This window comes from Aotus nancymaae, unplaced genomic scaffold (genome assembly GCF_030222135.1).
Source record: "Aotus nancymaae isolate 86718 unplaced genomic scaffold, 86718_ANA_hifiasm-v0.15.2.pri h1tg000008l, whole genome shotgun sequence".
Lineage (NCBI taxonomy): Eukaryota > Metazoa > Chordata > Mammalia > Primates > Aotidae > Aotus > Aotus nancymaae.
The window spans coordinates 12,124,068-12,138,859 of NW_026988419.1; the positions used below are offsets into that span (position 1 = coordinate 12,124,068).

A 14,792-nucleotide genomic window follows, 5' to 3' on the forward strand; every position below is an offset into this window, starting at 1 on the left:
TGCTGCAATAAACATGGGGGTGCAAGTATCCCTTTGATATACTGACTTCTTTTCCTTTTGGTCAATACCCAGTAGTGGGATTTCTGGATTGCATGGTGGGTCTGTTTTGAGTTTCTCGAGAAACCTCTATTCAGTTTTTCATAATGGCTGAACTAATTTACATTCCTACCAATAGCATATAAAAGTTTGCTTTTTTCCATATCCTTGCCAACATTTGTTAATTTTTGTCTTTTTTATAGTAGTCATTCTAACTGGGGTGAGATGATATCTCATTGTGGTTTTGATCTGTATTTCCCTGATGGTTAGCAATGTTGAGCATTTTTTTCATATACCTGTTGGCCTTTCTGTTAGAGTCTTCTCTGTTAGCTGCATGAAGCCAAGACCCCATCTATTTATCTATGTACTCAGAGGAGCTCAGAAGCACAGAAAGGTGCCTAGTCTATGCTTTTCCAGGCAACACTTCCCAATTGTCTTGCTTTTTTTCTCTCCCAAGGACTCTGATTCGGGTTGATTGCCATACATTAGCTCATATGCTTAGTTCCTCAGTGATTTATTGAGCTGGGTGGTAATTAAGAGAGATACCTATAGCAAAATGGTACTCTACATTAGGAGAGCTGCAACTTAGAGATTCTAGACTCTGAGCTTAGGTACTAGACTCTTCTTCCTTGCTGCCTCCGCTATGCACAGTTAAGAGTGAAGATTGCAGATCTTTCCCAGGTTCCACATATTTTTGCTTAACCATGCAATGACATCATTTGTCATTTGGCAAACATTTGTGTGCCAGGAAATGTGAAAGACCAGGGACATAGAGATATGTATAACACAGTCTGAGTCCTAGAGAATCTTAGGATTTGTTTAGCAGAAAGACTGTGATGTCATCAATAAAAGGTTTCCAATTCTGGGGAAAGAAAACAAACACACAGAACAGGCTGATTCTAGGAGCTTTGGACTCAGACAGACTGTGATGAGTAAGTACTTTCTACTGTCTAGCTATATGGCACCTTAATCTGTTTATGTGCTGCCTAATCTATGGACACCTCTGTTATCTACCTTTTCTCCACTTTACTTGGGGATTACTGGATCAGCATCCTCTGCACCCCAGGTGCTTATTAGAAACGCAGACTCTCAGGCCCACACTCTGCCCTGCTGAATTGGAATCTGTATTTTACCTAGCTCCTCAGCTGATTGTTATGCACAGGAACGTTTGCTACACCTGGATCTCTCTCAAGGCGTTAGGTAAAAGAGAGGACAGAGGCACAGCAGTGAGCATATAACATTAGTTTTCTTCTTTATGATATATTTCAAATGACTGATACCTTAAGTGCCATTAAAGTCATATCACAGCCTTCAGGACACTAGTAAGAGATGTGATTGTAAGTAAATAATGTTTTACAGCTACTGCTTTTGGGGACATCCATAATGATTGCTGATCAGAAGGAGAAATAGTTTTAGGATGGGCTCCAGCCATATAGCTAGTCCTCATGCCAAAGCGGATAAACTCCTCAGCTTTGCTCATCGGCACCAGAAGAAAGGCCCACAGTGATAGGCAGAAAGCGCAAATGCCTAGACAAATAAGAATATTACCCCTTGGAAAGTCTGTCCACTATAGACATAAAGGGAAGTGTAGATAGCCATGATCAGCTGGAGATATCAGAAAGAGAATCAGAAATATCAGAATGAGAATTGTAAACCAAAAAAGGCTCCCAGCAAGCAGCCAGTGGCCAGGGGGTTAGAAAACCCAGATAGCTTCCAAAATAGCCAACAAATATAGAAAAATACATCCAAGTTCAGTAACTATTTGGAATATACAAGTTGGAGTGACAATGAGGCATCATTTTACCTTCAAACTAGCAAGAATTTAAAAGTCTATAGTAAATATTTACAAAGTAAAATAGAGAAAAAGTGTACTTCTATACTCTTTGGTGAATGTGAAAAGTTAGTCTTATGGAAAACAATTTGTCAAAACCTATTAGAATAAAAAGTATATACTTAAGAGTACCATTATACATACATACATACACACACATATATACATACAAACATACATAGACATGCACATACATTCCAACATTGTTCAACAGCAAAGAAGTGAATAAATTTTGGAACTTCCCACACCATGAATTTTTATGCTGCCATTAAAAAGAATAATTAAGAGCTATGCCAGTTACTTTAAGGATATCCAAGAATTTTTTAAAAAGCAAATATAGAAAAGCTTATGAAAAATATAATCTCATTTTTAGAAAATAAATAACAACAAAAAAAATTGTAGTCCTTGTCTTTATTTCTCCCCTGCAGATCCACTTTTCACCCTCTCCACCCTGCTCTGAGCCCTGAGATGCTGACCTGGATGGGACAGTCTTTAAGTCTCTGACTTCCCATCAACTTTAGCCAATCAGAGCCCTGGCAGATGATTGGAGAGAAGCTGGAAAATGAGGTCAGGGTTGGCTGGGTCTCTGACCATTATGATTTCCCTCTAGACAGCCCTTTCTACATGACTTTCCTTCAGTTTCTGGTAACCCCTCCCCTGGCCCCTTTTCCTTTCATCCTTAGAAATATTAACAGCACTGGGGTATAGCTACACTCCTTCAGGTTTTCGATACCCTCTCTGCACTTCTATAAACAATCTCATTATTAGGTTCTCTCTGAATGATCTTCATTGGAACTTGCCATCTGTTTCCTGCTGAAACCTTGGCTAGCACAACTTTCATTTCTGTATATTTATATATGTACATTCATGTTCGTATACTATTACGTAAACATGGAAAATACAGAAGGATATATACTATGTGGCTGAGAGAGCTACGCTGAAGCTGGGTGAAGGGAGATAATGTGATGGAAACAATGGCATGTAGAACAAGGGAGAGGGGAGCTGAGCAAAACAGAAAAAGAACAAGAAATCTGCATACAAGTAACCAAAAATAACAAAAACTTATACATGATATCATATTTAACATTTTATGTATATGTAAATTTAATCTAAAAAATCTAATGGGCAATTTGAAAAAAGGCACTAAACAATACAGATTTTCTGGCTCACAGGGCAGTGGGAGAAGTGGAGTGAGATACTGAACATCCTGATCTGTAACCCAGACTGAAATACACCTAATGAGAAGCAGCATGTCCCAGTGGAAGCTGAATTTCTTAAGCAAATTGATGGGCTTATATAGAATATGAATTCTTCTCTTAGTAATTGAACATGTTCAAAAAGAACAAAGAGCCACACATCTCAAAAATCACTTTCTTAGAACCTACCTTAGCTGTAGAAAAGTAAAAAGAAACAAAATCTTAGTTGAGAAAATGTCCCAGTCTTACGTTGGAAGACATTTGTATTTGTAGAACAGAGCAAAACACACACACATAGAATTAGTCAGCCAGTACTGTGCTTTATTCAGTGATAAAAGGAAAACATGATGAGATGGGACACCCAGGATTTGAGGGAATGGTTGATTTGGCGCCAGACCAATTTTATTAGCTGAGAATGACAAGACATATTGAACAGAGGTGTCAGAGCTGTGAGAAGTGTATAAAGCACAAGTCTGGAGCCGAGAGGGCAACCAACCTAATGAAGGCAGTGGCTCCTGCTTTAGAAAAATGCTTGAGCACTTAGTTTCTGTCCCTGGAATCCGACACACTGAGAATCAGAAACACTCCCCTAATAAGACGAAGTAATCACATCACAATGACCAAGAAAGAGGCTGGCACTTTAGGGAACTATTTTATAAACCATTATAGGTTTTTCTAAAGGTCCCTTGTGATCAGAGGGTCAATTTTGAATCTGAGTTAATCAGAGAACTGAATTCCAGGAGGACTCTAGCTCATTCCAGGAGAAGTCTTGGGAAGAGATCTAACAGCTCTGTGCAACAAACGTGGCATATTCCAGGTGAACAAACAGGCACAGATTGGAGGAAGTGTATGAGGCTCCACGCCATGCCTTTAGCTCCACCTTTGCCTGAAGAGTTACCTTGTACTTTCTGCTTGACCAGCAAGCTTTACTGCCAATTGATGTGGTATTAGATTGCAGCCAGATAAACAGATAAGTAAGCAATAAGCAGTGTGATACATCCTTTTATTCCTCCCCCATAGAATATTATTACAAAACAGATTAGTCACCAGATGAAAATGTTTTGCAAGTGCTAGCTATTTATAATATACCAACAAGTACTTACTAATCATCTCAAATCCTAGAACCCTAAAGCTATAGACAGTTTACATCAAACCATTTATTTCACAGATGAGGACGCTGAGGGACTAAAGGAGATATGATATTTGTGCTTGGTAATTTTTATAAGGAATATAGCGTCAGAAACAGACTCACAACTAATAAGCTTGAGGGAATATTTCTAATATTAAAAATGGAGAGTTTGTATCAATATAACAGCCCAGTTACCAAGTTAAAGAATCTCTTAATTACAGAAATCTACGCAATCTCCTTCAAACACAACACCAATGCATCTACATGCACACACAACATGGCATTCATCACCCTAACAACCCATGGAGGCATATCCACCCTGCATTTGTAAGTGGGGAAATGGCCTTGTTTCTCAAACTCAAGAGATCATGGGGGCATGTGGCATCACATGATTAAAACAGGAAGGCATTACTCCCCAAGCTCTGTATTTTCTATGATCTTAATTCCTGCTTCACGTATCTGCTCCTGGTGCCGACTGATGTCAAGAGTGCAGAAACCCAGAGTTGGTCCCTGCTGACAGAAGTCCAGCCAATGCAACTTTACTGCTCCCTCCTTACATGCTAGCAATCATGTCACAAGCTTGGACTGACCACTGAAAGAGTGATCAGTTGGAGTGACAGCCTTTCAGCTCTGCAGAAACTACAAAAGTCGTGCAGACAAAAAAACGAGCAGGAGTTCCTAGAGTCAGGACACATGGATCCACTCACTCTCTGACATCCCATCTTAGCCTGATCCTGGTATAGAGATGTAGAATCATTATTGACAATGCAGCAATGGCACAACAAGATGAGTGTTTGGGGACCCTGATGCATAACCAGGGACACCATAGGGTGGAAGCTGATCTTTCCTGATGCAAGAGTATTGCACTTTAAACTAGTTAATTAAGATAAAAAAATATATAAATCTTGTTGTTTAAGTGAGAGTAGCTGGAATTGCTAATTATACTTTTGGCAAACTCATTGGAGGACAATCACCCTTCCATGGGCTACTGAAGATGAATCTGATCAAAGATTCAGACTTCATCCTTTAACATTTGGGTGAATATTTTAACTAGACTGAATATAGTTTTCTCTCTGTATCCATGGGGTCCTCAGACATGGGTTCAACAAATTTCAGATCAAAAATAGTTGAAAAAGAAAACGCATGGCTGCATTTGTAGCGAACATGGATAGCCTTTTCTATTATTATTATTTCCTAAATAGTACAGTATAGCAACTACTTACATAGTATTTACATTATATTAGGTATTATAGCTAATCTAGAGACAATTTAAATATACGGGTAGATGTGCATAGGTTATATGCAAATACCACACTATTTTATATAAAGGACACGAGCATCATGGATTTTGGTATCTGCAGGGATCCTAAAACAAATTCTCCACTGACACAGAGGGGCAATTATATGTTAATTCAGACAAGATCACAGAGAGCAAACAATATGAACAAATATCCTCATACAAAGGTGAGAATCACCTCATGGATAAAGAATCCTAGAGTCTCAGCCCTTGGAAGTTTCTTTTCTTCCTGGATTCCCCCATCCAGTCTTTCTCTCTGCTCTATCATTTTCTCTGTTTCTTTGGTGCTACCTGGCCCCATCACACAACAGAGCACTGAGTGTCTCCAGAAGGTAAGCTGCATATATGCAGAGACATAGGTAAGTTACATAATCTTTGTGGACTTTGGATTCCTCCTCTTTTTTATTTATTTATTTATTTATTTATTTATTTATTTATTTATTTATTTATTTATTTTTTGAGACAGAGTCTTGCTCTGTCTCTCAAGCTGGAGTGCAGTGGTGTGATCTTGGCTCACTGAAGCCCCCACGTCTCAGGTTCAGGCGATTGTCCTGTCTCAACCTCCCAAGTAGCTGGAACTACAGGCGCATGCCACTATCCTTGGAAAATTTTTGTATTTTTAATGGAGATGAGGTTTCATCGTGTTGGCCAGGCTGGTCTCGAATGTCTGACCTCAAGTGATCTGCCCACCTTGGCCTCCCAAAGTGCTGTGATTACAGGAGTGAGCGAATCACTGCACCCAGCTGAATTCCTCCTATTTAAAATTAAAAAAAAATTTTTTTTGAGACAGAGTCTGACTCTGTCGTCCAGACTGGAGTGCAGTGGTGCAATCTTGCCTCACTGCAACCTCTGTCTCCTGGGTGCAAGTGATTCTCCTGCCTCAACCTCCTGAGTAGCTGGGACTACAGGCACATACCACCACACCCAGCTAATTTTTATGTTTTCAGTAGAGACAAGGTTTCTCCATGTTGGTCACAATGCTCTGGATCTCTTGACCTCGTGACCCACTGCCTTGGCCTCCCAAAGTGCCATGATTACAGGCATGAGCCACCGCACCCCTCCTGATTTCTCGTTTTTAAAAGGAAGACAATAGCAGAACCCAGATAATAGGATTTTTATAAGGAACTAAGTTACTAAGGTACCTAACAGATGATGAATAATCTCTGGCACTGGCACATGGAAAGCATTATTTAAGTGTTTTTTTTTTTTAAGAGACAGAGTCTTGCTCTGTTGCCCAGGCTGGAGTACAGTGGTGTGATCGTAGCTCACTGCAGCCTCGAACTCCTGGGCTTAAGCAATTGTCCCACCTCAGCTTCCTGAGTAGCTGAGGTCACAGGTGGGTGCCACCATGCTTTACTAATTTAAAAAAAATAAGAGACAAGGGTCTCACTGTGTTGCACGGGTTGGTCTCAAACTCGTGGCCTCAAGGGATTCTCCTGCCTCAATCTCCCAAAGTGTTGGACTACAGGCATGAGCCACTGTGGCTAGCTATGTTTGCTGTTATTATTATTATTTAGATGAAACTGAAGAGGCCTTAAATATTCCATTCTCCCACATTAGCCTGTGCTGTTAAGTGTTTTAACATTTCTCCTAATTCTTAGGTCATTGATTGATTTAACTATGACTTCTAAAATCTCATTTTCTCTTTCTCTCCCCAACCCTGAACACATACACACACATATACAGTCATGAATTTTCACTGTGCACCATCATATGTATTAATTGCTCTTACATTCCACAGTTACATTAGTTATAGAGGCCTCACATGGAGAGCCTACTGAGATTTTCTATGTGCCAGGTACCATGGAGGGTGTGAGGGCTATAAAGAAAAATGACACACCCTGCCTTCCAAGAACTGATGGTCTAATAGCAAGTGGATATGCTGATAAATAATTGTCAAACATTGTGATGAGTGCTTGATAGAGTTACAAAGGTGCGATGGAGCCCCAGAAGACGGCACAACTGAAAAAACGAGGGAGCTGTTGAGGGAAGGAGATCCTGGAAGAGGTTCCTGAAGTCTGAATGGGAGTTTAGTGAGTAAAGAAAACAGGAAAGGGCGTTGAAGGCAGAGGGGCTGGCATGTATAAAAAAGGGAAGGTGTAAAAGCTCACAGTGCATATGTAGGGCTCTGTAAATCATTGCTTCTATCAGTCAGAGGTATCAAAAGATAAGAAATACCAGGAGGTTAGGCTGAAAAGCAGTCTGGCAGCCACATCATAAGAGGCCTTGTGAATGGTGTAAAGACCCTGGTCGTGGTCTCTAATATAGTTTAGATGTGTGTCCCCACCGGAATCTCCAATTGAAATGTGATCCCCAGTGTTGGAGTTGGGGCCTGGTGGGAGGTGACTCAATCATGAGGATGGATTTCTTATGAATGGTTTAGTACCATTTGCTTGGTGCTGTTCTTGTGATAGTGAGTGACTTCTGGTGACATCTAACTGTTTAGAAGTGTGGCACCTTGCCCTTGCCCTTTTCTGCTCCTGCTCTGGCCATGTGCTGTGCCTGCTCCCCATTCACCTTTCATCATGATTGTTAGTTTCCTGAGACCTCTCCAGAAGCTAAGCAGATGCCAATATCTTGTTTCCTGTATAGCTTGCAGGACCATGAGCCAATTAAACTTTTTTTAAAAAATAAATTGCCCAGTCCCAGGTATTTATAGCAATGCAAGAATAGAGTAGTACAATCACACAGTGTAGACAATGAAGGTCCCTCAAAGGATTTTTAATAAGAAACATTGTATTATTCTGTTCTCATGATGCTAATAAAGACATATTCAAGACAGGGTCATTTATAAAGGAAAGAGATTTAATTGACTCACAGTTCAGCAGGGCTGGCAAAGGCTTCAGGAAACTTAAAATCTTGGTGGAAGGGAAAGCAAACAAGTCCTCCTTCACGTGGTGGCAGCAGGAACTGCTAAGCAAAAGGGGGAAAAGCCATTTATAAAACCATCAGATCTCATGAGAACTCACTCAATATCACAAGAATCGCAGCGTTGGAGTAACTGCCCCCATGATTCAATTACCTTCCACCAGGTCCCTCCCATGACACTTGGGGATTATGAGAACTACAATAGAAGATGAAATTTGGGTGGGGATACAGCCAAACCATATCAAACATGCATGGCCAGATTTGCATCTGAGAAGAATCACACTGCCCACAGAGTGGAGACGGACTTGGAAAGGGGTGCGTGGTGTGGGTGGAGTGAGAACTATCGCCAGTAGCTGCTTGTTATTCTCCTAGCAGTGACTTTGTTGTTTCTCTCTTCTTTCCCTACCCTGTCTGTGGACCTATGGTCAAAAGGTACAGTAACGAGCAGTTCAGCTCACTTGGCCCAGCAGGTGGGCACATGACCAAAATACCTAGGGTCCTCCTACCTCCTGTTTTTAAAACTGCCTTGGCAGATGTAGCCCGTGGGGCAGGTCACATAGGAATCAAATACTAAATACATTAACTGCATCCAATCAAGTGAAGGAGAAATCTAGATGAGAAGTTACTAAATTCTTGAACTCAAATCTGGTGATGATAGGTTAAAGACATTTCAGACAAATTAGGCAAGAGTTTAGCTTTAACTTAGAAGATTCAGTTCAGCTACATGGGCCCCATTTTTAGGACATGAGGTGCTGTTGATTGTTTTAAAAAGGTCTTTCAGCTGGGTGTGGTGGCTTACACCTGTAATTCCAGCACTTTGAGAGGCCAAGGTGGGAGGATTGCTTGAGGCCAGGAGTTCAAGCCCAGCCTGGGCAGCATAATGAGAACCCCACCCCCAACCATGATCTCTACAATAAATACAGAAATAAATAAGAACTTTATCCTGCCTGTCAGGAAAGTAAAGACTCTCAAGTTGAAGGGCTTTAGTTCCTCGTGTCTGTGTCTAAATTTCTGGTTAATGAGAAGAACCAATCAGTGAGAAAGAAGCTCCAATTTTGTGGGAATTATAAAATGCTTTCCTTATCAGGTGTTTTCCAAGCTAGGAAGATTTTAGAGTTAACCACAAGGAGGATGAAGTAAGCAAAACCGACACTTTTTAACGTTTTCATGTTGAATTTAGGACAACCCCTATATGTCTGGTAATTAAAGTGTTGGTAATGTTTGCAAAGTGTTTTTATGTTCAAGGGATTCTGGCATAGAAGACCCTGTAATTAGCCATGTGATTCTAGTTTAAATGTCTAATTTAGTGGTTGATTTTAGAAGAAAGCTTTAGAGTAGAAAGTTCCAGGAGAAGTTGGCTAAGTTTGTAAACAGTATTGAAAGATTTAAGAGAACTTAAGGGTCGTGATATTTAAAAGTTTAATTTATTAGATTTATAAGAATTGCTTAGGTCCTTGGAAAAGTTTTGCTTGTTAGTCAAGTATTTGAAGTACTTAAAAAGAAAATCATGTATATTACATTTATAAATGCGGTTTAGACTGTTTAACTGAACTTAATTGCCAAAATTGTAAAGTACCCCTTAAAAATTTATTAGATTTATAGACAGAATAATAAGATTTTAGTTTGAACTTAAAAGCTGGAAGAAAAAAAAACTCCATTACATTAGGATATTGAATATTTATCTTAGAAACCAAGTTGCTGCTCACAGTCTTTTATGTGTACAAAGCTTGTCCTCAAGGACCTCAGAAAATGCCTGCTGATTATTTTTTCTAGGATTTTTTGCACTGAGGCGAGGTGAGAGGTAACTTTTTCTCTTTGGGCTTGAGCTGAGAGGCTGGTGACCTGTGGGCTGCAGTGAGAAGCAGCCTCTCTGCACTGAGAGAGTGAAGCTGACAGGCAAGGCATTTCTGAAGGGATGTCAGTTCCCGGTTCCAGGCAACCCTAGGGCCAGCTCCAGCGCTGCCTTTATCATGAGTGGATTATGTGAGCCAAAGAATTTTTTAAAATTTTCTTTTGCTAGTTCGAGTTGAGTCTCTAGGGAGGAGCCCATATTAATGGACCCTGTGGGTAGGATTAGACTGTATAATTTGAAAAGCAAAACAAAATAATGAGATTTAATATTTTGGTCCTCACGTAGCTTCTTCCTAAGAGGCATTTTCCTGCTATCTTCTTGTCTTTTGGAAAGTCCTAGCTGTTTGGCCCTGCCCTCTCCAGGAGCCCTTTCCCTCATCAAGGCTGGGCAGCTGGGGAGATCTGGGATAAACCGGATGGCAGGGTAAGGACACTTCCCTTCTCCTCTCCCTTTCCCTTTTGTCCTTAAGTCTGAAGATATGGGAGCAGGAGGAGGAGCAGTGATGTGAGAAAACCTCACGTCACTGTGTATTTTTTCTTCCTTTTTTTTTTTTTGGTTTTACTTTAGGTTTTGGGGTACCTGTGCAGGTCATGCAGGGTTGTTGCATAGGTACATACATAACAGGTGGTTTGCTGCCTCTATTCCCCCTTCATCTATATCCGGCATTTCTCCCCATGTTATCCCTCCTCACCCTCCCCACTCCCCACTGTCCCTCCCCTAGTCCCCCTGCAACTGCCCCCAGTATGTGATGCTCCTCTCCCTGAGTCCATGTGTTCTCATTGTTCAACACCTGCCTATGAGTGAGAACATGTGGTGTTTTGTTTTCTGTTCTTGTGTCAGTTTGCTGAGAATGATGGTTTCCAGATTCATCCAAGTCCCTACAAAAGACATGAATTCATCATATTTTATGGCTGCATAGTATTCCATGGTGTATATGTGCCATATTTTCTTTGTCCAGGCTATCACTGATGGGCATTTGGGTTGGTTCCAGGTCTTTGCTCTTGTACACAGTGCCACAATGAACATACAGGTTTATAATAGAATGATTTATAGTACTTTGGGTATATACCCAGTATGGGATTGCTGGGTCAAATGGAATTTCTATTTCTAGGTCCTTGAGGAATTGCCACACTGTCTTCCACAATGGTTGAACTAATTTACACTCCCACCAACTGTTTAAGAGTGTTCCTATTTCTCCACATCCTCTCCAGCATCTGTTGTCTCCATATTTTTTAATGATCGCCATTCTAACTGGCGTGAGATGATACCTCAATGTGGTTTTGATTTGCATTTCTCTAATGACCAGTGATGATGAGCGTTTTTTTCATGTTTGTTGGCCTCAGATATGACTTCTTTTGAGAAGTGTCTGTTCATGTCCTTCACCCACTTTTGAATGGGTTTGTTTTTTTCTTGTATATCTGTTTTAGTTCGTTGTAGATTCTGGATATTAGCCCTTTGAAAAATATGGAACGCTTCACGAATTTGCATGTCATCCTTGTGCAGGGGCCATGCTAATCTTCTCTATATCGTTCTGATTTAATGTATGTGCTGCCAAAGCAAGCACTGTGTATTTTTTTTCTCAGTTAATTATGTGACTAGTCTCCATGTTAAAAAAAAAAAAAGCCAACTTTAGTGCAGAGAAAGTTGCGGATCTGTCATTAGGACTTTGAAAGGGTGCAAGCTCAACAGAGTTCCACTGGATGGGGCCTATATCCTGACTTCAACAGTTAGAGGACTGTGGTGCTATTAATTTAAATTAAGAATTTAAATCAGAGGAGCAGATTTATGGGGAAAAAGAGGGGTTTAGTTTAGTACAAGAAGAGTTTGAGGTACTGTGAGTTATCCTGTTGGGAATACCCTTTAGGCCATAGGACACAGGGTTCTAAAATTTAGGAAGCAGACTGGGATTAGAGAAGCAGATTTTAGAATGGTCGCTATTGAGATGGTTATTAAAGCCTGATCGCCTGTGTTTTCCCTCCCTCTCGCTGGTTGAAGGTCATTTTGCTAGGCACTAGCCGGGGCATTGTATCAGGAATGTGTTTGGCTCAAGCAGCAGCAAATCCATCACAGAGTGGTTCAAATACATAGATTCTTTTTATTATTAACTAATAAATTCCTTGGAAGGAGGCCGCTGCTGGCTTTGGTTCCATAACTCAATGATGCCAGGTCCAAGGTTCTTGCCATTGGCTTGGCGTTTCCCTCATGGTTTCTAGATGGTTGCTGTGGTCTCCAGGCACAGAATCTGCATTCAAGACAGGGTCAAAAGGCCGATACACGTTATATCATTTGTTTTAAATGAGAAAGCCCTCTTCCTCAGCCCAGCAGACTCCTGCTGAAGTTCCATTGCTTAGTGTCACATGGCTACCTTTAGCTGCAAGGAAAGCCAGGACAGGAAGCAAACAAAAAGGGAGTTCAGAGTAACGGTGTAGAGTCAGCCTATAAATTATGATTCCTCCCACTAGGAGTTTACAGTGTCATGATTATAATTCCCTGACCCAGGAACCTACAGTCCAGACCTGGTCCATGATGGATGCCTTCATTAGTCTGATCCTATGATTTATTTTTTTCCTTCCTTGAAACTTTCTCTATCTTCCGGAACTCAAGCAGTCCCTTTCCAAAGTCTGCAGAAGAAAAAAATTATTTCAGCACCCAAAAGCGTAGAGGAAAAAAAAAAAGAAAAGAAAGAAACAGACAAAAAAATTGTTACTATCTGACAATCCTGGACTTTCTCAAATGTGCAAAGTGTGTGGATAGTCCTGACAGTCTCCAAACCATCCTTCTAAAATTTAAAGGTGGGAACAACTTTAATCTGATGGAGAATCTGCGTAAACAGCGGAGAACCTCTGGCATTCTGGCAAATTCTGGCAAATTCTGTTCATAAAAGTCTGTGGGGGAATTGCTCCAGGGAATCTGCAAGTCGAGAGGACACCTGGCAGTGAGAGCTTGTTTGGGCAAAGTGAGGATCGAGGCTGGAAAACCAACTGCACAGTTTTGAATTTCCCAGAAGCTTCAGACTCTGTCTTGTCCTACTTGAACCACTGAGATATCCCTCCTAAAACAACAGTATTGCAGCAATTAAGTGTCTTATCATGGCCACAAAAGAGTAAAGGACAAAAAGAAAAAAAAAAACTACAAGAAAAGAAATAAACTCTTCTGTGGTTTCTTTGCTCAGGGTTGCTATTTTTAACTTAACAGGTCAATGCAAGACACCAAAGTGTAAAAGTTAAATCTATGTTTATCTTTAAGGAGCACATAAAATTGGAACCTCAGTTAGAAGAGCTTTGGCTTTATGTTCAAACCTCTCTATTGTTTTGAGAGGTTCAGTGGGGGCCCTGCCTTAAATCTGTGCTCATAAAAGATAGTTGATTCCACCAAGTTCTGAACTGGAAGCTGAGTGCGAACGCTATCGTACACTGTAGAATAAAAAAACTGCTGTCACTAAATGTTAACTTTACAACTTACTACTTGACTTCCAAAATGATTTTTCTTCTTTGTTCTGCATAACGCAAACATGTTGTTCATTTCCTAGTGGGAAGGTCACATGCATCTTCAGTTTTAAAGACATCGCCCTTTAAGTTGCAATGAATGTTCTCCCCAGAATTTGCTTCCTACATCAGACATTTAGAAATCAAATATTTTTCCACTGATTTTTCATTATGCATTTAACAATGCTTTGTTATGATTTCTGACTGATATGCCATTGGCCAAGGCTCCTAAATGCTCTAAGCATAAGATACCCTCCGCCTACAACTTCTGTGTCACATCGTTAATATTTCACAGGATCTGAACATGCTCTAGGAGCTTATTAACCTATATAATGAGATGGAGAATTTTATTCACTGAAATTCCAAGGCCTGTTCCCTATGAGATTAATAGCAGTCACAGACTTCCCCGGGGGCCCTCTGTGAAGAGGAGGGGCACCAGTTGGGAGGGGAATACCTGAGTGGAGTGGTTGTGCGCAAAAGAAGGAGAGGCAAGTGGCATCATGATGTCAGGAAAAGGAGAGAAAACAAACAGAGAAATACACACAGAGAGAAACATACAAAATGAGAATGGGTGGGACAGAGTAGGAAGCACAGCTGCTGCGGGGTCTCCTGGCAGAGAAGGTATTCTGAGGAATTTTAGGATGTTTTGTTCTGTAATGTGCTGCCTGTAGTTAAAATTGTGCACATTTGTCTTATTTTGTTTGGTATTGCTTTAAAGACATACCTAAGGCTGGGTTCTTTCTTTTTTTCTTAAAAAAAAAAATAAATAAAGGTTTATTTGGTTTATGATTCTGTTGGCTGGAAGAGCAGGCAAAAGCCCAGCAGTGAAAACCTCAGGTTGCTGAGATATCATGGCCAGAGAGGAAGCAAGAGAGAAACGGGGGAGTCCAGGTTCTTTTCAATAACCAGCTCTCGCGAGAACTAATGGACTGAGAAATAATTAACAGCAAGCACAGCGCTAAGCCACTCATGAGAGCTCCAACCCCCATGATCCAAACGTCTCCCATTAGGTCTCACCTCCCACTGTGGGGATAAACTGTGAGCCTTGAGGGAGACAAACATCCAAACTATAGCAACACTCTTTCAAAAAAACTGAAT

General features: G+C 40.6%; 1 non-coding gene across 1 annotated transcript; it reads right to left on the bottom strand.

The window, feature by feature from the left end:
• Positions 1-11,667: 11,667 nt before the first annotated feature.
• On the bottom strand, positions 11,668-11,773 carry LOC135273808 (U6 spliceosomal RNA). The gene has a single exon (XR_010341607.1). It is a non-coding gene; the product is annotated as a U6 spliceosomal RNA (small nuclear RNA).
• Between the last annotated feature and the right edge of the window lie 3,019 nt (positions 11,774-14,792).